We start from the raw sequence: 27,903 nt of genomic DNA, 5'->3' as shown, positions 1-27,903 counted from the left end.
CATCAGTGAAGGGAGACACTGTCACCTGACTCTGATATAATGTTACATTCCCCAGCAGTTCTCACCTCTCTGCTCTGCCGGTGAATGCTGCTGTGGGAGGGCCTCTTCTTCACAACAACATATTCCTATTAAATATAGAAGAGAAAATCATCAGACTATTTCCCTGGACTAAAATTTCTCCAGTTTTCATTTGCTTCTAAAACTCGTTAAATTAATGGGGTTTTCTTCACAGTCTTGATCATCGCAAAGTAACGTAACTGACTGAATTACTTTGTGGGACTTCAGTGGTTTGAAGCTTCTGAAGACTGAGGACATGAGCTTCAATCAAAAATGAAGACATTGCAGTATCATCAATTAATGTAAAATATAACCTGTGGGGGGGGGGGGGTCTGTTTTGGGGACCCTAGAGTTGAGTCTTTAGGTGATAGGAGATTACTCAGATACTGGGGTCTTGCAATTTAGCCCTTGGGAACTAGCGTTTTATATTTGTTTGTGTTTTTGGGAATTATGCAGGGGGACCCTTGGGTTCTGGAGGAAGTTTTTGCCACAGGGGCTATTTAGTAGGGCTTGGGAGGGACATTTCATTTTTAGTTAAGGGTCCATGAGCCCCTCGTTGCTGGTGGAGGTTTTGCAATGAAGGATTGTGCAGGAGACCCTGAGTGTTGGGGATGTTTTACAATGGATGGTTTTGCAGTTCCTAGGTGTTGGGGGTGGTGAGGTGGACCCTGTGTGCTTGACAGTGACGACAGGTTTAGTAGTTGAAGGTTTTCCAGGCAACATTGGATGCAAGAGAGGTTTTAGCGTGTATAGTTGTGTTGTGCAGGGGATGCTGGGTAGGATTTACAGTGGAGTGGTGTACAGGGGAACCTGAAGTCGGGGTTAGAGCGATGGCCTGGGTGAGCTGAAGTCGGGGTTAGAGCGATGGCCTGGGTGAGCTGAAGTCGGGGTTAGAGCGATGGCCTGGGTGAGCTGAAGTCGGGGTTAGAGCGATGGCCTGGGTGAGCTGAAGTCGGGGTTAGAGCGATGGCCTGGGTGAGCTGAAGTCGGGGTTAGAGCGATGGCCTGGGTGAGCTGAAGTCGGGGTTAGAGCGATGGCCTGGGTGAGCTGAAGTCGGGGGTTAGAGCGATGGCCTGGGTGAGCTGAAGTCGGGGGTTAGAGCGATGGCCTGGGTGAGCTGAAGTCGGGGGTTAGAGTGATGGCCTGGGTGAGCTGAAGTCGGGGTTAGTGAGATGATCTCGGTGAGCTATAGTTAGGGTTAGTTAGAAGGTCTGGGTGAGATGATCTGGGTGAGGTGAAGTTAACCCCTTAATGACCACAGCACTTTTCCATTTTCTGACCGTTTGGGACCAAGGCTATTTTTACATTTCTGCAGTGTTTGTGTTTAGCTGTAATTTTACTCTTACTCATTTACTGTACCCACACATATTATATACCGTTTTTCTCGCCATTAAATGGACTTTCTAAAGATACCATTATTTTCATCATATCTTATAATTTACTATAAAAAAATATAAAATATGAGGAAAAAATGGAAAAAAAACACACTTTTTCTAACTTTGACCCCCAAAATCTGTTACACATCTGCAACCACCAAAAAACACTCATGCTAAATAGTTTCCAAATTTTGTCCTGAGTTTAGAAATACCCAATGTTTACATGTTCTTTGCTTTTTTTGCAAGTTATAGGGCAATAAATACAAGAAGCACTTTGCTATTTCCAAACCACTTTTTTTTCAAACTTAGCGCTAGTTACATTGGAACACTGATATCTTCCAGGAATCCCTGAATATCCCTTGACATGTATATATTTTTTTTTAGAAGACATCCCAAAGTATTGATCTAGGCCCATTTTGGTATATTTCATGCCACCATTTCACCGCCAAATGCGATCAAATAAAAAAAATTGTTCACTTTTTCACACATTTTGTTACAAACTTTAGGTTTCTCACTGAATTTATTTACAAACAGCTTGTGCAATTATGGCACAAATGGTTGTAAATGCTTCTCTGGAATCCCCTTTTTTCATAAATAGCAGACATATATGGATTTAATATTGCTTTTTGGTAATTAGAAGGCCGCTAAATGCCACTGCGCACCACACGTGTATTATGCCCAGCAATGAAGGGGTTAATTAGGGAGCATGTAGGGAGCTTGTAGGGTTAATTTTAGCTTTATTGTAGTGTAGTAGACAACCCTAAGTATTGATCTAGGCCCATTTTGGTATATTTCATGCCACCATTTCAACGCCAAATGCGATTAAATAAAAGAAAAAGTAAAATTTTTCACAATTTTAGGTTTCTCACTGAAATCATTTACAAACAGCTTGTGCAATTATGGCACAAATGGTTGTAAATGCTTCTCTGGGATCCCCTTTGTTGAGAAATAGCAGACATACATGGCTTTGGCGTTGCTTTTTGGTAATTAGAAGGCCGCTAAATGCCGCTGCGCATCACACGTATATTATGGCTAGCAGTGAAGGGGTTAATTAGGTAGCATGTAGGGAGCTTGCAGGGTTAATTTTAGCTTTAGTGTAGAGATCAGCCTCCCACCTGACACATTACACCCCCTGATCCCTCCCAAACAGCTCTCTTCCCTCCCCCACCCCACAATTGTCCCCGCCATCTTAAGTACTGGCAGAAAGTCTGCCAGTACTAAAAAAAAAAGCTATCCTTGATAAAAAATAAATTTAAAAAAAGGCATATTTACATATGCTGCTCTGGAGGATCCCCCCTTAGCCCCCAACCTCCCTGATACCCCCCAAACAGCTCTTTACCCATCCCCCTCTAACTTATTAGTAGCCATCTTTGGTACTGGCAGCTGTCTGCCAGTACCCAGTTTATAGTAAAATATGTTTTATTATTTTTTTTTTATATAATTTTCTGTAGTGTAGCTTGCCCCCCCCCAAAAGACCAACCCACCACCCCTCCCAGATCTCTCAGATCTCCATATATTTAAATATTTTTGGCAATCACTGCCACTTTTCTCCCATCATTTTTCTGTAGTGTAGCGGTTCCCACCCGCTTCCTACCCCCGCGCGCGCCCCCGGCGTTCCCGCCCACGATCCCGCCCCCCTCCACATCATACGGCCCATCGATGGCCGCCCACCCGCCTCCCAGACTGGCTCCCACCCACCAACGAAACCGGCCATCGATGTCCGGTACAGAGAGGGCCACAGAGTGGCTCTCTCTGCATCGGATGGCCAAGGGGGGTTATTGCAGGATGCCTCGATGTTGAGGCATCACTGCAATAACCGGAAAGCAGCTGGAAGCGAGCAGGATCGCTTCCAGCTGCTTTCCAGACCAAGGACGTACGCCACACGTCCTCGGTCATTAACTGTATTTTTTTTGAGGACGTGTGGCGTACGTCCGTGGTCGTTAAGGGGTTAAGGTTAGAGAGATAGTCTGGGTGAAGTGAAGTTTGAATTAGTCAGATGGGTCCGGTGTATCAGAAGCAGCACAGTAAATAGGACCAGTGTCACATGACATTCACCAGCAGCTTTTACCTCTCCGGTCAGCAGGCAAATGATGCTCAGGGCCTGACTCAGGAACTGCTCTGCTATCTGCTTCCTGTATTTGTTCATCTTGTTTATCATCAGTGACTGAGTCAGATTTTATAAATGTGACACCTACAAAAGAAAGGAAAACAGCAACATGAGAGATGAGAAATAATCTGAGCTCTTCCTGTATTTATATTATGGTAAAGAGCCGATTATGTCATATAAAACATGTTTGTTTATTTTACTTATGCACAATCTAATACTACACATGTGACCAGCTGCATGTAGAGCAAGTAATACATACAGTGATAAAATGTGACAATATTTATAAAGCATGAGTCAAATGTTATCAGAGATACATTAAAGGGACACTGTACCCAAATTTTTTGTTTTGTAATTCAGAAAGAGCATGCAATTTTAAGCAACTTTCTAATTTACTCCTATTATCAATTTTTCTTCATTCTCTTGCTATCATTATTTGAAAAAGAAGGCATCTAAGCTTTTTTTTGGTTTCAGTACTCTGGACAGCACTTTTTTATTGGTGGATGGATTTATCCACCAATCAGCAAGGACAACCCAGGTTGTTCACCAAAAATGGGCCGGCATCTAAACTTACATTCTTGCATTTCAAATAAAGATACCAAGAGAATGAAGAAAATTTGATAATAGGAGTAAATTAGAAAGTTGCTTAAAATGTCATGCTCAATCTGAATCACGAAAGAGAAATTTTGGGTACAGTGTCCCTTTAATGTAATAGCATCTAAAAAGCAAGAGGTTGGCTGTATACAGGAATATGCAGAATAAGCCGATATGTCATGAAGCAGATGTAAAATACTGAGTAGCTCCCTGGATCACAGGATTTGTTAAAGGGACAGTCTACATCATTTTTTATTGTTTAAAAAGATAGATAACCCCTTAACTACAGGGGTTATCTGACCCACCAGACTGTGGCCCTGAATCAGCCTGTCCTGCCCATACACCACCCAGACTATGCCCCTGAATCAGCCTGTCCTGCCCATACACCACCCAGACTGTGCCTCTGAATCAGCCTGTCCTGCCCATACACCACCCAGACTGTGCCTCTGAATCAGCCTGTCCTGCCCATACACCACCCAGACTTTGCCCCTGAATCAGCCTGTCCTGCCCATACACCACCCAGACTTTGCCCCTGAATCAGTCAGTCCTGCCCATACACCACCCAGACTGTGCCCCTGAATCAGTCAGTCCTGCCCATACACCACCCAGACTGTGCCCCTGAATAAGTCTGTCCTGCCCACACACCACCCAGACTATGCCCCTGAATCAGCCTGTCCTGCCCATACACCACCCAGACTGTGCCCCTGAATCAGCCTGTCCTGCCCATACACCACCCAGACTGTGCCCCTGAATCAGCCTGTCCTGCCCATACACCACCCAGACTGTGCCTCTGAATCAGCCTGTCCTGCCCATACACCACCCAGACTTTGCCCCTGAATCAGCCTGTCCTGCCCATACACCACCCAGACTGTGCCCCTGAATCAGTCAGTCCTGCTCATGCACCACCCAGACTGTGCTCCTGAATCAGTCAGTCCTGCTCATGCACCACCCAAGACTGTGCTCCTGAATCAGTCAGTCCTGCCCATACACCACCCAGACTGCGCCCCTGAATCAGTCAGTCCTGCCCATACACCACCCAGACTGCGCCCCTGAATCCATCAGTTCTGTTGGTGCATGCATGGGACAATAACCCTGAATCAGTCTGTCCTGCTCATGTCCACCCAGACTATTGATTCAGGCTCATAGTTCTGTTGGTGCATGCGTAGGACAATAACCCTGAATCAGTCAGTCCTGCCCATACACCACCCAGATTGTGCCCCTGAATCAGTCAGTCCTGCTCATGCAACACCCAGACTGTGCTCCTGAATCAGTCAGTCCTGCCCATACACCACCCAGACTGCGCCCCTGAATCCATCAGTTCTGTTGGTGCATGCATGGGACAATAACCTTGAATCAGTCTGTCCTGCTCATGTCCACCCAGACTATTTCCCTGAATAAGTGTATCCTAGGATTAAATATATAATGATGCTTAAATCTGTGCAATAAAGCATCACATAGATTAGTAATAGGGTTGCACCGATACCGATACTAGTATCGGTATCGGTGCCGATACCAAGTATTTGCATGAGTACTTGTACTCATGCAAAGGCACAGATACTTAAACCGATACCTCCAAATCCTACACATACGCCATCTTGTGGCGTTTTTCAAACTGGATGTTCCCATTTCATTTTAAGCTGGAGTGGAGACTTAACTAAAAAATTGTTCACTTCTGTTCTGCTAATACAAATTGCTGTTATTTTTATTATTGTACGTTTGAGAGCAGTGCCCCAAAAGCTGCTACTATACAGCTGGAAGCCTACCTGGGAGAGATCTCTGTACCTCATTCAGACAAACCCCTGACATACTGGGCAGTTAATAAACTGAGATTTAATGGCCAAAAAATATCTTTATGACCCGTGCAGTAGTGTGAAAGTGAAAGACTGTTCAGCTTAGCGTCAAACGTCCTTACTAATAAAAGAAACAGACTTATAGCTGAACATGCAGAGATGCTTCTGTTCCTTAAAAAGAACTTGCCACTAACTTTTGAAAAATTACTCTAATTGCTAGATTGCCTGTTATACTGCTAGTTCTCATCTTGCACAACTATGCTCAAAACATACTGTACTCTGAGGAACATCCTTAGCCAGGGCTGGACTGGGAATAAAAAGCAGCCCTGGAAAAATATGAAGACCAGCCCTATTTTCTGTTGAGTCAGTAGAATGCAAATGCCCAATTTTTCTCAAAGGGGATTACTGGGATACTCCTTCCCCAATATTATTTTCAGAATTAAATTATATTACTTTGTATTAGGTACAAATGTCAGATTGATGAGTTATATAGGCACCTTACAACCCAATTGCATCCAGTAATCACCCCTTTAAATTGTAGCTTTCGGGGGCGGAGTCTGGAGCAGCAAGGGAATGGCTTCTTAAGCTGAGAGCTCCGTGCAGGAGAAGGAGAATAAAGGCAAGAAATCAGTGCTACAGGCACATCAGAGACACAGAATGTGAGCGTATGTGGTGCAGAACATCCAGACACTACTCTACAGACATCGGAGCAAAGACTCTTTCAGTGTTAAGCAAGATTTAGTGGAGACTTCTGACAGGAAGGCCGGTCGCCATTTTCACAGCCCACGTGGAGAAACTTTCTTAAGAAAAGGCTGCAGCGGCTGCAGAACTCTATAGCGGAGGTGGGTAAGAGGCTTAAAATCATAATAAAGGGTCTCAACCAGAAGGAGACAGATGTAAATAAGCGGCAAGTGAAGGAGGAAGAGGGTGAGGTTGGCTTCTGCAGCTCCTAAGCTACGGAGTGATAAAGGCCTAGCTGACACAGACCTGCATAGCAAGGGGGTCTGGATAAATAAACAGAATAGCTTCTGGGGCCACATAACCTTTAATGGGAGACATAGCTACAATGAAAAAGAGGGACATTTACAAAGAATGAACCGGGGGAGATAGAGGATGCAAACAGTAACAAGCTGCCAGGGATAAGAAAGACAAAATTATACAAACTCTGCATGCTGCAGTTATATTAATGCAGTGAATGAGAGATGTCACACAGGCCCATATAACTTATATGAATACAGAGAGAACAGCGTGGTGAACTTTCCCTAGGGATAACTATAGGGGAACAAGCTGCTTGTTTTAATATACTTGGGGCCCTGAAGGATCCACTGAAAGGGTCAAGAAAGACAGACTGTGAGAATGTTTATTAATGTGTTGGAGGAGAGGAGGAGGAAGCAAATCCCACATCTTGTAACAGCAAATATGTAATCTCCCATATACTTGAAACTGTGAAGGAAATTATGATTTAAACAGTCTGCAACTTGTCATTACATATAGCACCCTTCTCCCTGGCTCTACAGTTATCAACTCTATACTCAAAGGAGTAAATATACATTACTTGTCTATTTTTGCCTGTTAGAAGATAAAGGAGGAGGTTTGGCCTGTGATACCGCTAAAGGACAGTACTTATAATTCTTACATTTGCATCAGTGACGCGCCAAAATGGCTGCCAGAAAGAATACTAAGGTGAACCCTCTAAGCAAACAATCGGCCTCTAGCCTCTTTTTCAGACCCGCAAAGGGGGATAAAGCCTCTGATATACAAGCACAGCATTCTGATGAAGAGAGGGATATGGATGAGCATCCCACAGAAGGGACAACAGATACAAGGCCCATAACTAAGGCTGATTTGGATCACCTGGTCTCCAAGCGGGACATAAATACGAACTTTGAGAAACTTTTGGAAAAAATGGAAAGCTTGCAAAACTCTGTGACCAATAGTATAGCAGAGCTGAAAAAGGAGGTAGTAGATTTAGGATCTCGAGTAAACACCCTAGAGGAAAGCGGAGACTCTATGGTGGAAGGTCTAAATGAAATGACAGAAAAGGTCTCCTCCCAACAGGCGGACATTGAGGATATATATGACAAGCTGGAAGATTTAGAAAATCGGAGCCGCAGATCTAATCTGCGGCTAAAAGGAGTCCCAGAATCAATTGGCCCTAAGGAGCTGAGTGCATATTTGCTCAACCTTTTTCATTCCATCACTGGCTCAGCTGGAGAGGAGAAATTCCAGATGGAAAGATCACATTGGGCACTCAGGCCCAAGCCTAAGGGGGAAGAACCTCCCAGAGATGTCATCATAAGGATGCTACGCTTTCAAGAAAAGGAAGAAATACTAGCTGCAGCAATGAAGAACCCAACATTTAAGTATCAGGGCAATGTTATTCAGTTCTTCCAGGATTTATGCTTGAGGACACTACACAGAAGAAGCTCTCTTCTGCCTTTAACTTCTTTACTAAGGAAAAATCAGGTCCCATATAGATGGGGGTTTCCTTTTGCCCTCCACATAACGTGGGAGAACAAGTCATTCTTCATTAAAGAACCGTGGGAGATTCCAGAAGTATGTCGTAAGCTAAAGATGGAGCCTCCGGATCTTTCACAACAGGGAGGTCCCTCAGACCAACTCAGTCAGGGGAATAAAACCCGACAGAAGCAATGGACCAGGATACCAGAAAAGAAACGGAAAACTTGAGGAGTTTGGGTCACATCAACAAAAGATGAAGAGGAAGGACACATGTCCCTTATTTGGGTACACCCCCTTTTAGAGGGGAGGAACTCTATGTGATTACCTGAAGGTTATTAAAGAAAGGGACGATGGATAGATAAGTATACTAAAGCTGTATTCACTTTATGTTTCCTTTTTTCTTTCTTGTTCTCTAAGGAAATAAGGGTTGTAAAGTTTAATGTCTTGTAGGAGAAGGTTGGGGGGATATGTTGATCACCATGTGGGCCCTTGAACATTGGGCCATACTTGTAAGTTATGACACTATGTTAGTTAAAATACAATGTAACTGTTAATATTAGACAAAGTCTGTCTTCCAGTGAGGAAAAAGTAGGGTTATTTTATCACAATTAGTTGCTGATCCACTGACTATACTGTAAAGGGAAAAATGTAAATGACCTCTTAATGTTTTATTTGTTTCTGTACATTCTAATATCATATCTTGCCACAATAACTATTTATGAATGTAACTGCACTTAGGTACAATATGTGGTGGAGTCCTAAAAGGACCAAAACAGTTTATGTTTTTGAAAGTTTTTTTTATTGTTATTTAATGTGTTTTTTTTTTTATACCAGGTGTTTCCTAGTAAGTATAAGATGGCAGAACAGGAGAGAAGACAAGGTGAGAGGGTGATTCAGGTGTCTGGGGGCAAGGAAGTAGGAGGGGGGTCTCAGGGCGGTGAGAGCTTGGTTGACGTGATAACTATATGGGACATACTGAAAGGTATTGGGAGAAATGGCAATGTCACATAATTTAAAATTGATTTCTCATAATGTTAGGGGACTTAATACAGATAATAAGAGACGCACGGCCATGACGCACTATCTGAAACTAAAAGCAAACATTATTTTCCTTCAGGAAACACACTTCATTTCCCAGACAATACCAAAATATTGGTCGCACCAATTTCCACATCACTTCCACTCCACGACGGACGCCAAAAAAAGGGGGTGACAATATTATTACATAAGTCATTAGACTTTATCCTGGACAAAGTAACTAGAGATAAGGAAGGCAGGTTTGTAATTGTTCGGGGCACGATTCAGAATATCAAAATCACATTATGTAATATTTACGCACCTAATGAGACACAGAATACCTTTTTTCGGCAAATATCACATCATCTCACCCAGTGGTCACAAGATAGAGTCATTTTAGCAGGGGATTTTAATGTATCTATGTCCTCTTTCTCAGGGGGGGGACCCAAAGGGATGACGAGTAAACAACACAGGCACAATGCTATTATTAAGTCCATTAGAGAATCACTGGGAGCTCATAGCCTTATAGACTCTTGGACGGCAGTAGGCAATTCCAAACATGACTATACATACTACTTGCCGGCACACCAATCGTACTCAACATTAGACTATATATACGTGAGTCAAATCATGACTCCTAACTTGGTTGCATCAAGAACACAGCCGTGCGTTTGGTCAGACCACTCCTTAGTGACTTTGGAGCTATCGGGTATAATAAACTTCACACGACAAAGGTCGTGGACATATAATGCAACACTCCTTAGGAATCCAGAGATACATGAGAGAGTAACCAAAGCATTGAAGGAATACTGGCAGATAAACGTGGGGTCCACAAGCAACCCTCTAATAACATGGGTGGCACACAAGCCCTTTATGAGAGGCCTATTCATTAAAGAGAAGTCGATGTTGTTGAAAAAGTCATCACAATTAGTTAATGCCCTCCAGGGGGAGGTTGAGACACTTGAGAGAGAGCATAGACGTACCTTATCAACTAGGATATATAAGACCCTCCAGTCCAAAAGACAGGAATGATCTAAAATCCTAAATGAATTCTCTATCCGAGCGGCTTTGAAACTGAGGGCGCACTATTATGTATATGCGAATAAGCCTGACAAATATTTGGCGTTTAAATTAAGGGAGAGAACTAAATTTTTTGCTATACCTTCCATTCAGAAACCAAACAGTGCTCCCACCTCAAACCCTCAGGAGATAAATGAAACCATTGCCCAATATTATGAGGATTTGTATGATGGGAAAAAGGTGGCTTCGGGGGACCTTACGACACAAATAGACAATTTTTTACGACAGGCTGACTTACAGGTAATCCAGGACTCTGACCTTACACAACTTAACGCGAAAATTACGGCCATAGAAATACTGACGGTTATCAAAGACTTGAAGACAGGGAAAGCAGCGGGCCCCGATGGTCTTACAGGGGAATATTACAAATTGTTCGGTAGGCCACCTACTTACATTCTACAATGAAATCCTGGCAGGGGGGGAGCTCCCTAAAGAAATGCTACAAGCTAAGATTGTGGTAATACCTAAGGTGGGAAAGAATTCGAAACTTTGCCAAAATTATAGGCCTATATCGCTGATAAATACAGATCTTAAAATTTTTACAAAAATTATGGCGAATAGATTGAAATTGATTCTTCCCTCCCTGGTTCATCAAGACCAGGTGGGATTTATCAAAGAGCGGGAAGCCCCAGATAATGTGCGGAGAATAGTGACCCTAATAGACTACTTAGCGAAAACTGAGACGCCAGCATTACTACTATCACTCGACGCGGAAAAGGCGTTTGATAGGGTGGACTGGAACTATATGTTTAAAGTGCTAGATAAAATGGGATTTCAGGGGGCCTTTATAAAAGCCTTAACAGCTATATATTCAAATCCAACGGCGGTGGTGGGTGCCGCAGGTTATACATCGAGGTCCATAGATATCTTGAATGGGACTCGTCAGGGGTGCCCGCTATCGCCGCTCTTATTTGCCATTTGCATCGAACCGTTAGCAGCGGTCATTAGACAATCAGGGGAGATATCGGGTGTACATTTGGCGGGGGGAGACTATAAGATGACATTGTTCGCCGACGATGTCTTGTTGACGCTGACCAAGCCCCTAATCTCTTTACCTAACCTATATGACATTCTGGGGAAGTTTTCAGAGATTTCAGGATATAAGGTTAACATAGACATATGCGAGGCCCTTCCGATCACCCTTCCCCCTCATACCAAAAAAACGATGGAATTGAATTTTAACATCTCATGGGCAAAGGTTCACATCACTTATCTAGGGGTGAAATTGAACGGGAATTTCTCAGATTTATACCGATTAAACTATGTCCCCCTCTATAAAGCTATTAGGAAAGACCTCAGTAATTGGAAAAAGGGTAGGTTCTCGTGGTACGAGAGACTGTCGGCTTTAAAAATGAATGTGCTACCTAGGATCATGTACCTCTTTAGAGCGGTACCGATTGCGGTCCCCTTGACAGACCTGCAGGCCTTACAAGTAGATCTACTCCGCTTTTTAAGAGGAGATGGGAAAGCAAGAATAGCAGCACAAGTGTTAAAGCAGCATAGACAGGTCGGGGGTGTAGGAGTCCCGAATCTAGTAGACTACTACTATGCCTCTAGGTTAGCACAAACTACCATTTTAGAGAAAAATCTGAAGGAAGTCATTTGGCCACGAATAGAGGCTGATATAGCTGGGTGTGAAAACCAGGCAGATATTTTGTGGGACCCCACTTTGAAAGCAAAAACGCTGACGTATAGATCCCCTGTAACATGTGAGACAATACATTTGTGGGACAAGTTTACTAAAACAATGAGACTGTACTCTCCTCAATCCTTATTGATGCCAATGAAATTCTTAATGCCCCGGGAACTGAGGAAATCTGTGGGGAAATGGGAAAATAAGGGATTATATAGGGTGGCGGACTTTCTAGATGGAAACACAATACTCACATTTAACCAGATCAAAGATAAAGTCCAACCATATGTGGTACACTGGTTCCTCTACTTACAGATCTCGTCGGTTATTACTAAATACCTGACTAACAGCACTGGCCGGTCCCCGACCATGTTGGAAAAGATTTGCAAAAACCCCTCTAGAGGAAAGCATCTGATATCACAATTATATATATTGCTTCAGGAGATGGGAACTGTCTCTAAGTCTTCCCTGATGGAAAGATGGGAGAAAGATATTGGTGAGACTAGGGAGAAGGGAAAATGGGATGACATCCTATCGGAGGTGGGTAGGGGAATGCTGAGTGCAGATATGAGAGAAAACTGCTTGAAAGTAGCTTCCAGATGGTATCTTACTCCTGAGCGGACAGCGCACATGACTTCGGATAGGACAGGGACCTGTTACAGAGGTTGTAAGGAGAGAGGGACATATAAGCATATGTGGTGGGACTGTCCGAAAGTGCAACCACTGTGGGTGCGGCTCTCGGAGTTACTCAGCAACACTCTAGACGAAAACATTTCACTGACGATAACTCAGGCACTACTAAACGAAAGAAATAGAGCGTTTAACTCAGCGATCAATACTTTCATTAAGACTCTCTGTACATGCTTACGGATATGTATAGCCAGGCATTGGAAGGTGGGAGCGCCTAGTTGGGGGGAGGTAGTAGATTAAATTAAAGACACCTACACAATGTCAGAACTAGCAGCATGGTCTCAGGGATCTAATGAGCAGTTTCAAAAAATATGGTTTTACTGGATCTTGAGAAAGGATAACTTCTTATAGATTTGCTGGCAGGATCAGATGTGAGAGGGTTGAAGCTGAGGAGGACGGGAGAGGGGAATAGTAGAGAACCCCAGACACCCGACACCCACACCTAAATACTTATGCAAAGACAATGTATTTAGCTAGCTGTTGATACAAGAGTATTGATTTTGCCAGGATTTAGCTATGGGCCTTGGAAACACCTGGGGGGGAGGGGGAGGGGGGGGATTTCGTGGGAGTTATAAATGTTTTGAATATAATGTTTGAAGTTATGTTATTGGACTTGCAGGGATGAGATGGGGCAGAGTCTTTATATTATGGACTATGGGAAATATTGACTTTGTCCATCTTTAATCACATGATTTGTTCTGTATTATGTCCAATGGAAAATGAATAAAAATTTATTTCAATTAAATTGTAGCTTTCCAGCCCCAGCTGCTGCAGCTATTATTTATTGAAGTTATTAATATATGTTATTGTAATATTTATATTTATAAACATGTTCTGTGAACTTTGTGACAACAAGCACATAAAACTGTTTTAGTATTAAAACATGTCTTTTGAGATACAGTTCATAATTATAAAGAAGCAATCTTAAATCATTAGTCTGTATTGTGCTTGGTAAACTGTCATGACATAAAAAAAATCGGTAATTGGTATCGGTGAGTATTTGAAAAAAAGTATCGGTACTTCTACTCGGTCTTAGAAAAATGGTATCGGTGCAACCCTAATTAGTAAAATTACAAAATCCAAAAGAAGTATTACTACACTTGCTGTAAGGCTGCTTCTTATACCCAGTACCCTCTGTACAGATGCGATTGTGCTTCTGTTCACAACTTCATATCATTATACAGACATTGCTCTTTGACAAAGGGTTTACTCGTAATATTTAGTTAAAATGTTTCAGATCACCTTTTCCTGCTCTATTAATCCCACAGTGTATTTCATACACCTTAAATAGATAGGGAAGTCGAAATAAAATTTGCATGATTTAGAAAGAGCATGTCATTTTAAGACACTTTTAAATTCACTTCTATTTTCAAATGTACTTTGTTCTCTTGGTATCCCTTGTTGAAAATGAATATGCACATATCCTGCACTAGTGGGAGTTAGCTGCTGATTGGTGCCTGCACACATTTGTCTCTTGTGATTGGCTAACTAGAGGTGTTCAGTTAGCTGCCAGTAGTGCAATGTTGTTCCTTAAGCAAAGGATAACAAGATAATGAGGCAATTTTGATAATAGAAGTAAACTGGAAAGTTGTTTAAAATTGTATGTTCTATCCAAATCATGAAAGAAAATTTGTTTTTTTTTTATACCTTTAATAATGAAAAAAATAACAACCACTTCCTCACTCTCTAACCCCTCTCACACATAGCCCCCTTCTGAACATCTAAGCCCCTCTCCCTCACACACATATCTCCTTAAGGGACACTGAACACATTTTTTTTTCTTTCATGATTCAGATAGAGCATGCAAATTTACTCCTATTATCAATTTTTCTTCATTCTCTTGGAATCTTTATTTGAAAAAGCAGAAATGTAAGTTTAGAAGCCAGCCCATTTCTGTTTCACGGCCTAGTTGTGCTTGCAGATTGGTGGCTAAATGCACCCACCATTAAACAAGTGCTATCCAGGATAATATCAATTTTCTTAATTCTCTTGCTATCTTTATTTGAAAAAGAAGGCATCTCATCTAAGCTAAGTAACCAGCCAATTTTTGGTTCAGTATCCTGGATAGCACTTGTTTAATGGTGGGTGCATTTAGCCACCAATCTGCAAGCACAACTAGGCCGTGAAACAGAAATGGGCTGGCTTCTAAACTTACATTTCTGCTTTTTCAAATAAAGATTCCAAGAGAATGAAGAAAATTTGATAATAGGCTTTCATTTTACATCTTGGCAGATATCAAAATGCATCTAAAAAGGACTTCCGTTTGGGGGCGGAGCCAACAGGTAGCTGCCGTTTGCTTCGATGTCCAAGTTTATGGGAACCTGAAAATCACCATTCAACCGAATAATACCTTGCCCTGGCTCTGCTAGCCCTGGGCCGGTAGATGATCCTAAGATTTCGGTGGGAAGTCTAAAAATTGGCAAGTTTTGTGCTTTGTCGCTGAAGCGCTCCACTCTGTACCGTTCTATCTCAGACCTGCACCCACTGGACACCCCTGCTTATGCCGCCTCTGCACTATTGTTTTTTCTCTTCTGCTTAAATAGAGTAAATATGATGCCCTAAGCCAGGGGTGTCCAAACTTTGCTCTCCAGAGGTTTTGGAACTACATTTCCGATGATGCTCAGCCAGCATTTTATCTAGCTGAGCATCATGGGAAATGTAGTTCCAAAACCTCTGGAGAGCAAAGTTTGGACACCCCTGCCCTAAGCAGACGGACTATCTACAGTGTGGCTGCAATATAGAGGAAGCTGGCCTGATTGGCTGTAAGGCGCTTTGAACAGTCACTGCCTACAGCACGCGGACAAGGAGAGCGGAGCCTGCCTCAAAAGAGCTTACACAATTTTGCTCCTGCTTCGTGAGGCTTCCTGGAGCGTCGGCGGGGGATAGGCAAATCCTACGGCCCCCGCCCCCTCTATCGCAAGCACTCTCACAGTGAGTTGGAAAACAAAGTATCGGATTGACAAGACAGGACTCCCGGAAGGAAAGTCTCCCCCAGGACCAGACCTCAGGTAATACTGACCTGGTGCAGTGCCTGATCATAGCCGTATTGCTGGGGAGGAAGTAAGCCGCGTACCGCACTGTGTCTGGAGTAAGTGCCGGGCCTGCAATTACAGCTATGGGAGGACTCCTAAGGCACCTTGAAGACTCATCGGAAGCGTGAGTAGAATTGGTACAGTGTAAGAGTGGTTGGAGGAGCGGTTAAGTCTTGTACGCTCCCTGATACATATAATACTGTGGAGGCTATTGCTGGACGGTAATTTAGGTATGTGTATGCAGATGTATGTTTTGCCTCGATATACTCAAGACAATCTGCCTAATTCAAGAAAAATATTTCAGTAGGTACCCAGAGAATAATCATTAGAAGGGCAGAGCTGAAATAAGAGCTTTGTATGCCACGCTTTTCTGAGTCCTATAATATATTGTTAGATTGAGACTTGTGCGGATAACACTTTGTCCTATCTTGCTTGTCAACAAACAAATTTGGACTATTGTAAAGTGCGAGACATATGCCCAGAGTAGCTGTTTTAAATGTGGAGGCCTCTACATAACAAGAGCCAGTGGATACAACATTGCAAGTGGGGAAAGTGTTTTATTCAAGAGTTACAAACTGTATTGTATCAAGAGTCTTATGGGAAGTAAAAATCAGACTTTCAAATTATTATAGAGGCAGCTGGTTAAGGCAAGTGAGCCCGGCTTCTCTAGATTGGGTTTACGTGGCAGCAGGTTCGATAAGGCCACTTGGAAAATTCAAGGAAGGACTCATATTGTCTGGGGTCTGTTGCCTCGTTAAGGAGAATGTATTGAGGAAAGCTACATGTGCATTCCACCTCATATAAGTTTTGGGATAAAAGGAAAAACAAGGTCCAAAGGACTGTGAGCTTTTTTGTTTGATCGAGAGAGCCCACAGAATTGGGCCTCTCAGAGAAAATAGTGCAATTTCCAAACCAAGGCCCATTATTTTTAAGTTTGTCAATTATCAGGACAAGATATTATTTTTGACCTATTATAGAAAACTTAATGCCCTTAATATTAAATTCTCATAGAATTTGGATTTTTCAAGACTTCTCTGCCGAAACCAGGGCTAAGAGAAAGGAAATGGCCTCTTTTTTTGATAAATTCTTGAAAGCTGAATGTAACGTTAGATTGGTATACCCCGCCAAACTTATAATTAATAAGGCAGGAACCTCCTATGTAGCGAATAATAGTGAGGAAGCTTTGTCTTTATGCAAAAAATGGATATCCAGTGAGCAGGTATCATAAGTAACGGGAACGTTATTGTTATGTTGATTAATAATGTATAGAATGGAGTTTATTGTTTATGTTTTAAACGGTAAGTTTTTACTCTGTCAATCTTTTTATTCTTGTTTTTTTCCCCCTTTTTTTTTTCTCTCTTCTCTTTCGCTTCTCCCTCGGCTACCCTCTCTGCACTGGTGCTCCTTTGCGTTTTTATAATCGCTATATGTAGAATGGGGCGACTAATTAAATCTTTCCTTCGGGGTCTATGCTAGATACTTTTAATTTAGCGTCTTGGAATGTAGGGGGTATAAACTCCCCAATAAAAAGGAAAGCGATAATTAAACATTTGGCAAAACTAAAACCAAACGTAGCCTTTCTCCAAGAGACACACCTAAAAGAAGCAGAATCGTTGAAACTTCAGACTAACTGGGTGGGAGAGGTTATTGCGGCCCCATTTAAATCATGTAAAAGAGGCGTTGCTATCCTCTTATCTAGAATACAAAATAGAATCAATCACGAGAGATCAGGAAGGGCGTTTTTGAATTGTAGAAGTCACTATTAATAAAATTCGGTATGTATTATGTAATATCTACGGGCCAAATAAAGTGGATAAAGTATTTTGGGATAAGATGTTATTACAGTTACATAAATTTATAGGGCAACATCTTATAGTTGCGGGGGATTTTAATCTTGTAGCGGATCCTATCCTAGATAGAGACAATAAAGCATATATTTTTCCACGGGACAGGAAGACTCGTATTTTTCAGAAACTTTGCTCTCAATTGGGGCTAATAGATATTTGGCGTGCTCAAAACCCAGATTTAAGATCTTTTACATGTTTATCCAAAAGGATACCATTCTTTATCAAGGATAGATTTTTTTCTGGTCTCAGATAATATGACAGGTTTAGATTGGAAAGCGGATATCAGAGATATAACAATCTCAGACCATGCAGTAATTACATTACTACTTAATGCACCGCACAGGCTAATAGCCCCCAATCAAACCATTTTTTTTCACAAATATTTATTGAATGACAGTAAATTTCAGAATTGGTTGATTAACCAATGGCAAGAATATGAGTCCTTCAATAAATCTTATATAGATAAACCGGAGGTATATTGGGAAGCGGCTAAAGCTGTAATTAGAGGCAAGATTAAGGCATATCTATGCAAGCGTAATAGGAAAGTTAAACAACAAGAGACACAAGCGAATAATCGGGTGAAAAATGCGTTTTCGGCTTACTTGAGTGAGCACTCTAATGAGAAATGGCGTAAATATATAGATGCCAAAGCAGCGCGAGATATTTTTATCCATCAAAAAACAGCTTTAGAACTGCAAAGGCAAAAGGCCCTATACGGTGGTTTCGCCGGGAGATCTGCCAAATTTTTGGCTAAGCTAACCAAAGCAACTAATCGTAACGCTGTGACGGCTATTAGAACCAAGACTGGTAGATTCACAAATAACTCAGATATCATTAAAACTTTTCATCAGTATTTTAGTGAATTATATAAAGCTGAGGAATATGATATAGGAAGACAGAAGCAATTTTGGGATAAGATTAAGACCCCAAAAATCCCTCTGGAAATTCTGACAGAAATTAACAAACCGATTAACAAACAAGAGATTTACACTGCAATTAAAGCAGCAAAAACAAATAAGGCAGCAGGTCCGGACTGTCTCCCTACTGAATTTTATAGGATACTTCAGACGCAAGTTGCTTCAACCCTTACAAAACTATTTAACTATTATTTCATTGGAAATAACAAATTCTCACCATATTTTGCGGCCACGGTAATTTCGCTAATCCCAAAAAAGAATAAAGACTTAGAGATTCCAGCATCTTATAGGCCTATATCTGTTCTAAACACGGACTATAAACTCTTGACCTCAATTTTAGCTGAAAGATTAAAACCCCACTTAGGTATAATAATTCATGAAAACCAGTCTGGTTTCATGACAGGGAGAAACCCCACAAAAAATATCCGTAAGGTTATGACATTACTTGATTTTTTTTGGAACAAATTCAGATTGTCAAGACAGAAAGATACACCGGATCTAGCGTTATTAACGGTCGACGCGGAGAAGGCGTTCGACCGCATCTCTTGGAAACATCTATTTTTCTCATTAGAACAATTTGGTTTGTCTGGTCATATACTAGAGTTTACGCAAGTAATATATAGCTCTCCAATCTCATCCTTATTAATCAACTGTGAGATTTCTCAGCGTCTATTATTACAGCGGGGCACCCGGCAGGGTTGCCCTCTATCGCTGTTGTTGTTTAACATATCTTTAGAGCCATTTGCGATTCTGCTTCGTCAACAATTAGACAGGATTCGTATTAGAGATCAGAAACTTGTATTATTAATGTATGCAGATGACATAATTTTGTGTCTGAGCAACATTGCTCAAAGTCTTTCCCTGTTATTAGAATCAACTGAACTTTTCGGTTCAATTTCGGGATATAAAATTAATCTCGCTAAATCTGAGCTGTTATGGATCTATAAGGAAAAGCAAAACATCAAACACCCGTTTTCCGAAACGTCTCAAATTACGTACCTTGGCATTAAATTAAGCGTAAACCCGGAGGAGTGGTACAAACTTAATTTTAGTAAGTATTTCCGGGAATGTAGGGAAAGGATGGAAGGTTGGAAAAATCTGCCCATTTCCCTATCAGCGAGAGTTACCCTTATAAAAACCATCTTGTTTCCTAAAGTACTTTATCTTATGCAAAATATTCCGATCCCTATTAAGAAGACGGATATAAATAAATATAACAAGGCATGCTCAAATTTACTTTGGAAAGGTGCTAGAACTCGTATTTCGGCTACGCGGCTCATGTGTAATAAAGATGCGGTCGGTTTGTCCCTTCCGAATATACAATATTATAGTTTAGCAGCTCGGGTCAAGGTTGCAGTTGACTGGTTAACCGAACAAGACCAGGTCTCAGCAGTTCCTTGGGAAACTGCTTTAGTGAAGCCGTTTCGTTTGGATGCTATTCTACATTGTCCAATGACTGCTCTTCCTTCTTCGCTTTTTGCGCTCATAACATTTAGAAACATTATCTTCGCGTGGCAAAAATTCTGTGTGCTCTTAGGTTGTTCACCGTTTGTATCTAAATATTTACCTATTATAGGGAATCCAAATTTCGTCCCGGGATTGTCAACAGAAGTCTTCAGATTATGGTTCTCAAAAGGACTGATATTTGTTGCGCAAATGGTAAAACCAGATTCATCATTACTATCTTTTGCCGAATTAAGACACCAATTTGATCTTTCGAACAAAGAGTTTTATGCATATTTGCAGTTAAGGCATTTCATACTTGAGCTTAAGCAAAAGTATGGAAGGGAGTGGACTCTTTTGTTTCAACTACAAATTAATAACTTTCAAAGGGGCCTATATTCGATAGCTCCGTTTTATGTGCACCTTAACCAAAGACCTTCTATTGAGCAAAGGGAATACATCGTAGCAAAGTGGATTTTTTTTTTTCCTGAGGTAAATGGTCAAATTATAATAAATACATTTAAAATCATGGATAAAAGCTGGGTTTTGACATCATGGAGAGAATCGCAGGTCAAGATATCTCTTATGTCTTATTTGACCCCTGCCAGGCTGTCTAGTTGGTACAAGGCATTGAGTCTATGTCCCAAATGTTCTGCTGTCAAAGCAGATCTTATGCATTGTTTTTGGGCCTGCCCTAAAATCAGCCAATTTTGGCTGAAAGTAGCATATTGGATGCGATCAACTCTTAAATTAGATTATCATATACAAGCGATAGATGTATTTTTTTTGGTGCAATCTCAAGTAACTCTTAAGAATGTCAAATTAATTAATTTTATCATATTGCTGGGACGTATTATGTTATTGAAAGCTTGGAAAGCTAAAATTATGCCGAACTTGAAAGAGCTTAAGAATGCTCTGACCATGCAATTCACGCAAGATCAGATGAACTTACAAAATCCGACAGATAGACGACTAGCTGAGTTTTTCAAGCAATGGAAAATATTTATCTTATCATTCCCATTAGAGACACAAATTACGTTGGTTAAACCACTTAGGGATACTGTTTACGTACAATTGCAAATATTGGCCGGTAATTTCCCCAGTGCATGGGGTGTTGACTCTGGAGTCCTAGTGGGGAGAGGGGGACAGTGTGGAGTGATTCTTTTTTTTTTTTTTTTTTCCCTTTTTATATGTGTATTTAAAGATCCTATCTGAACAAAGGAAACTACAGGAATCGGTTAGGGGAGTTAGTCAATAGAAACGACCTAATATGTGTTCAGATATGGCAGATGTCCTGTCTTGAGTCATAGTGTGTTAGGCGAGTTTATATGGTTTAGTCAGATATATGAAAGACAAATACAATTCTAAAGAAGAATATGGTTTTCTGTCAATGTACGAGAAATGTTTATCTCTGTGTTCTTTTGCACTTGTTCCTTTGTATAATTTATGTTTATAATATGAAAACTCAATAAAAAATAATATTTAAAAAAAAAAAAAAAAGAAAATTGATAATAGGAGTAAATTAGAAAGTTGTTTAAAATTGCATGCTCTGGGGTGTGTCTCTGGGCGGCACCTTGAATGGATGCAAAATTGGTTGCTCCGTGTGATATGCTTAAAACTTGCCACTTATCAGCTTTTTATGAAGCCATCTATTTACTGTTTGGGGACTTTTGAGGCTTGTAAGCTCCACTGTGTTATCGGATACAAGATTGAGCTGATATCTACACTGACCGACTGATCCGGAGAGTTGAGGCCTACGGCAGCCTTTACGAGAAAAAGGTCTCAACACCCCCCCCCCCGCAACCATAATCGGGGTAAAAGCAGCTTTTACGCTGCATTGGATATACTATCCTATTGAAAAGATGAAGAACACATACATTGTTATAGCAGAGTTAAAAGCTATTCTAGAGGAGCACAGAATTCAGCTTATCAACGAGATAGAGAAGGCATTCCAGTCTACTCAAAATGAGTGCAAGATGGCGGTGAAACAGTTGTCTGCAGCGAGTCTGTCCCCCCCAACCCAGGAGCTCCATAAAAAAACAGCAATCGCAGATGTAGGGTACGTCCACAGACTATGAGCTGGTCTAGGCAGGAAGGAGAATCCTGACTCCCTTGTTTCTACCCACTTTGACAAAGAGGTTTCCCTGCTACCTCCGAGAAATGCTTGTGGGAAAGACCAATCCTCATAACTTCCACTACTCAATGGAGTTGCCCTTTCTGAGCAAGAGAATGCGTCCAGAGGCTGCTATACCCTCAATACGGCATCTCCCAATAGCAAGCTAATCCTGCATGAATCTGCCGTTCCTGACACTTGCAGAGATACATCAGATCGGCTATCCTCTTATCTTAAATTAGGAAGTCACAGACTCCTTGGAGATCTATCCGTCAGGGCTCAGTTCCATCTGCTTGCACGAGCAGAGCATGGGCATGCTGTCAGAAAATTTAAAGTGGGAGTCAGCTGAGTCCTTAGTTACAATATAAACAGTCTGGGAATAATCCTTGTTGCCATAAATCTTAACCCTCTACTACCTTTTCCCTAATCTGGCTGTCTATAGTTTCACTCCTTGAGCGCAATGCTATCTGTTCACAGTCGGACTTTCCTTAGAGGGAAACTGTACCCCAAATTTTTCTTTTGTAATTCAGAAAGAGCATGCAATTTTAAGCAACTTTCTAATTTACTCCTATTATCAATTTTTCTTCGTTCTCTTGCTATCATTATTTGAAAAAGAAGGCATCTAAGCTTTTTTTTTGGTTTCAGTACTCTGGACAGCACTTTTTTATTGGTGGATGAATTTATCCACCAATCAGCAAGGACAACCCAGGTTGTTCACCAAAAATGGTCCGGCATCTAAACTTACATTCTTGCATTTCAAATAAAGATACCAAGAGAATGAAGAAAATTTGATAATAGGAGTACATTAGAAAGTTGCTTAAAATTTCATGCTCAATCTGAATCACGAAAGAAATATTTTGGGTACAGTGTCCCTTTAAATGAAGGCAACCAAACCTGATGCCGGGGGACTTTAATACTTACTGTCAATCCATGTATTTCACAGCCTCAGTTGATGACTCTTATGTGGTAGTCATAAACTCCCTGCACCACTATTTTTTATTAATCTAACTAGGTGTTACAGTAGTGTCTATTGTCCGGTCTGCTTTAATAACAAGCGCTTCCCAATACTTTTTATGGTATGCTTGGACTGAACTTTATGTATCTCACAATGAGCACGGGAATGACTGACAATCACTGGCTTGATATGTATACATATAGCACTTTGTAAATACTTATTTCTATCCTTACAGATCTCATAAGTAAGTTTGTCTCTATTTGTATAGACTTCTACACCCTTGGATTTACCAAAATACCACTGGGGTAAATGTAATTCCTACACATACAAATTGTCTGGATCACAGTATGTATATATACACATACACACACACACTTTCTACTTCTTGTTTTTGTACTTGATATACAGTTGAGAGACTTCTATACATCAAATAAATCAGTTTAATCTTATAACCCTGAAAGTGAGAGTGGCTGGAGTGTTAATCCTTGCTTACTGGTAGAAAGCACAAATTCACCATATTGAATAGCTGATCATGCAGTAGATATGCATTATGTTATCTATCATTACGTGTAACTGTATATACTAATACAACTGCAATGAGGTACCCCATGTTATATACTATATGTTTACTGTTATGGTGCTGATACTATAATTTTCTTTAGTCTCGATGGCTGTTGACCTCTTTATAACTTGATGGTGTATTGCACTTCTTGCCTTTTCTTATTACTACTAGATTTGTGTGCTCATATAGTATTAACAACTTAAACATTTGAAAATCATTGAGTTGTAACTATATGTAGTTTCAAAACAAAGTATTTATCCCAGGTCTAGTTCAACTAGATAGTATAGTGATCCTCCTCAGAATTTACACTGTAGTTACCTATATCATATAAGCTTTTACAGTTATTCATATGTAGTGCTGTTTAATCCGTCATATATATATATATATTATATACAAATAACAAAACAAAAAAATTAGGTTTGTCTTGAGGCCTAAAAGAGGTCTCCTTTAGTCCAGTATAACCTTCATTATTAGTTTCATTTTGTTATAAGGTCCAAGAGTGGCCTTCTGGGTACCTAGGAAGGTTCACATTTAATATGGCAAACTATTTTCCTACTGCATGATAACATTGTTTCCTAATGTTTATTTCTTGTATCTGCCACAATCTTTTGACATTGTAATGTATTTGAAACTTGTAGTGATTTTTCACTTGTATGCCTCATGTTTACCTCAATAAAAAAAAAAAATAAAAAAAAAAATTTGCATACTCTTTCTGAATCCTGAAAGAAAAAATTGGGTTTAGTATCCCTTTAACTTCTAACCTCATTCTTCTTCACACAGCCCCCTCTATATCCATTAACACCCCCTTCCTCACACACAGCCCCCTTCTCACCCTTTAACCCTTTTCTCCCTCACACACACATATTCACCCCTTTAGACCCCCTCTATCTCACACATAGCCCCCTCCTAGTTCTCACCCTCTAACACACAGCCCCCTCCAAACCTTCTAATCCCCCTCTCCCTTACACAAAGCCCCCTCCTCAACCTCTAACCCACTCACCCTCACACACAGCCCCTTCCTCATCAATTAACCCCACTCCCTCATACAGCCCCCTCCTCACCCTCCAACCCACTCACACTCAACCCCTCAGTCCCCCTCTTTCTCACACACAGTCCCCTCCTCATCCATTAAACCCTCTCCCTCACACACAGCCCCCATCTCACCCTTCTTCCCCTTACACACAACTGCATCCTCAGCCTCCTCCCCCTTACATGCAGCCCCCTCCTAGTCCTCACCCTCTAACCCCTCTCCCTTACACACAGCCCCTTCATAAATAACCCCCCTCTACCTAAAACACGGTCTCTACCTCACCCTGTACCACACAGCCCTGCATCAATTAACCCCTCTTTCTCACACATAGTCCCCTCCTCCCCCTTACACACATCTGCATCCTCACCCCTTCAGACCCCCTCCCGCTCACACACACCCTCCTAGTCCTCACCCTCTACCCCCCTCTACCTCACACAGACACAGTCCCTCCTCCCCCTCACACACATCTGTATCCTCACCCCATCCTTCTTACACACAGTCCCTTCCTAATCCTCACCCTCTACCCCCCCCCCACATCTGCATCCTCACCCTCTTAGACCACCTCACACACAGCCCCCTCCTAGTCCTCATACTCTAAACCCCTTATACCTCACACACAGCACCCTCCTCGCCCTCTAACCCCTTTCCCTCACAAACAGCTCCCTCCTCACCCTCTAACCCCTTTCCCTACAAACAGCTCCCTCCTCACCCTCTAACCCCTTTCCCTACAAACAGCTCCCTCCTCACCCTCTAACCCCTTTCCCTCACAAATAGCTCCCTCTTCACTCTCTAACCCCTTTTCCCTCCCTAACACACAGCCCCCTCAGACAATAAGCTGCTGCCCTTACCTGTGACGCCGCTTCCTCCTGTGTCACACACAGCCACTAACAAAGGTCTACGTACAGCACACAGTTATCTGGTAGTGGCTAGATCCCACAACACTAAAGGACCTAAATATGTCACATGGTACAGGCAAGGGGAGGGAGTGGGTAGGTGGAGATATTCAGCTTTCTTTGAGTTTGTACGGGGCGGGCTTCTTGCCTAAGTTGCCTGGTGTGTTTATAGTGCGGTAAGTACATAATGTGATATGTGTAATTCACAGAGTGTAACTGTGTCATGTGTGTAATTCACTGTGACTGTGTGTGCAGCTCTGTAGTGTTTTATGTGTATAAGGTGCTGTGTGTTTGTACTAATGGTACCTCTCTACTGTGTTATATGTCTGTTTATAAAGTGCTGTGTGTAAAAGAGAGAGATAGATTGTACCTCTTTATAGTGTTATATGCCTGTATACGGTTTGGGGAGATGTGGTGTGAGTGTGAGATAGATGGTACATCTCTATAGTGTTATTTGTCAATATATAAGGTGCTGGGGATGTGAGTGTAAGATAGATGGTACCTCTCTACAGTGTTATATGTTTGTGTATAAGGTTCTGGGGAGAGGGGATGTGAGTGTGAGATAGATGGCACCTTTCTATAGTGTTATATGCCTGTTTATAAGGTGCTGTGTGTGTGAGGGAGATAGCTTTATCTCTGTATAGTGTTATATGTCAGTCTGTATAAGGTGCTGGGGAGAGGTGATGTGAGTGTGAGATAGATGGTACCCCTGTATAGTGTTATATGTCTGTATATAATGTGTGGGGAGAGGTGGTGTGAGTGTGAGATAGATGGTACATCTCTATAGTGTTATTTGTCAATATATAAGGTGCTGGGGATGTGAGTGTGAGATAGATGGTACCTCTCTACAGTGTTATATTTTTGTGTATAAGGTTCTGGGGAGAGGGGATGTGAGTGTGAGATAGATGGCACCTTTCTATAGTGTTATATGCCTGTTTATAAGGTGCTGTGTGTGTGAGGGAGATAGCTTTATCTCTGTATAGTGTTATATGTCTGTATAAGGTGCTGGGGAGAGGTGATGTGAGTGTGAGATAGATGGTACCCCTGTATAGTGTTATATGTCTGTATATAATGTGTGGGGAGAGGTGGTGTGAGTGTAAGATAGATGGTACCTCTCTATAGTGTTATTTGTCTGTGTACAGTATAAAGTGCTGGGGAGAGGTGATGTGTGTGATAGATGGCACCGTTCTGTGTTTATAAAGGGTTGTGTTTATGAGACAGATAGTGGATGTACTAAAAGGAATGACAAGAATGAATGTCAAAATGCAATGCCCATATACTTTAATGGGGTTGTGCGTAACAGCCGGATCCATGCCTAATTTAGACAGATATACACAAATTTAACTGTTTTCCACACAAACACATCCAGGCACTTCTGGATCTACCAATATTTTACACAAAAGCATCTGGATCCTTTCAGAACCAACACTTTTTTTTTTACACAAAAACAGCCAAATCCTACCGGATCCATGTCTAATTTAGATAAATACACACAAATGTAAGTGTTTTCCACACAAACACAACCAGACACTTCTGGATCCACCAATTATTTACACAAAAACATCTGGGTCCTTTCAGAACCAACACTTTTTTACAGAAAAAAGCCAGATTCTGCCGGATCCATATCCATATCTAATTTAGACAGATACACACAAATTTAACTGTTTTCCACACAAACACATCCAGACACTTCTGGATCCACCAATTATTTACACAAAAACATCTTGGCACTTTCCCAACCAACACTTTTTTATAGGAAAAAAGCCGGATCCTGACGGATACATGTCTAATTTAGACAGATACCTACAAAAGTAAATGTTTCCCACACAAACACATCCAGACACTTCTGGATCCATCAATGTTTTACACAAAAACATCTAGGTCCTTTCAGAACCAATCCTTTTTTACAGAAAAAAAGCCGGATCCTGTTTGATCCATGTCTAATTTAGACAGATACACACAAATTGATGTGTTTTCCACACAAACACTTCCAGACACTTCCGAATCCAACAATATTTTGCACAAAAACATCTGGATCCTATCAGAACAAGCCTTTTTTTTACGGAAAAACAGTTGGATCCATGTCCTATTAAGACAGACGCACACACAAATTCAGGTATTTTCCAAACAAACACATCCAGACACTGCTGAATCTAATGCTATTTTATACAAACACATCTGGTAACTTCCAGAACCGTCTCTATTTAATGAAAAAAGGCGCATTCTGCTGGATCCATCTCTAATTTAGTGTTTTCCATGCAAACACAACTATACACTGGTGGATCCATCACTATTTTTGACATTTTTGG

At 41.3% G+C, this 27,903-nt stretch overlaps 1 long non-coding RNA gene across 1 annotated transcript; it reads right to left on the bottom strand.

Moving 5' to 3' along the window:
• Positions 1-25,631, bottom strand: LOC128657128 (uncharacterized). The gene is made up of 3 exons (XR_008402090.1): positions 25,550-25,631; positions 3,503-3,625; positions 1-125 (listed from the first exon to the last, which is right to left on the bottom strand). It is a non-coding gene; the product is annotated as an uncharacterized LOC128657128 (long non-coding RNA).
• Between the last annotated feature and the right edge of the window lie 2,272 nt (positions 25,632-27,903).

Source organism: Bombina bombina, chromosome 4 (assembly GCF_027579735.1).
Source record: "Bombina bombina isolate aBomBom1 chromosome 4, aBomBom1.pri, whole genome shotgun sequence".
NCBI classification, from domain to species: domain Eukaryota; kingdom Metazoa; phylum Chordata; class Amphibia; order Anura; family Bombinatoridae; genus Bombina; species Bombina bombina.
The sequence above is the reverse complement of the archived record's forward strand: the minus strand, read 5'-3'. Positions and strand labels throughout refer to the sequence as shown.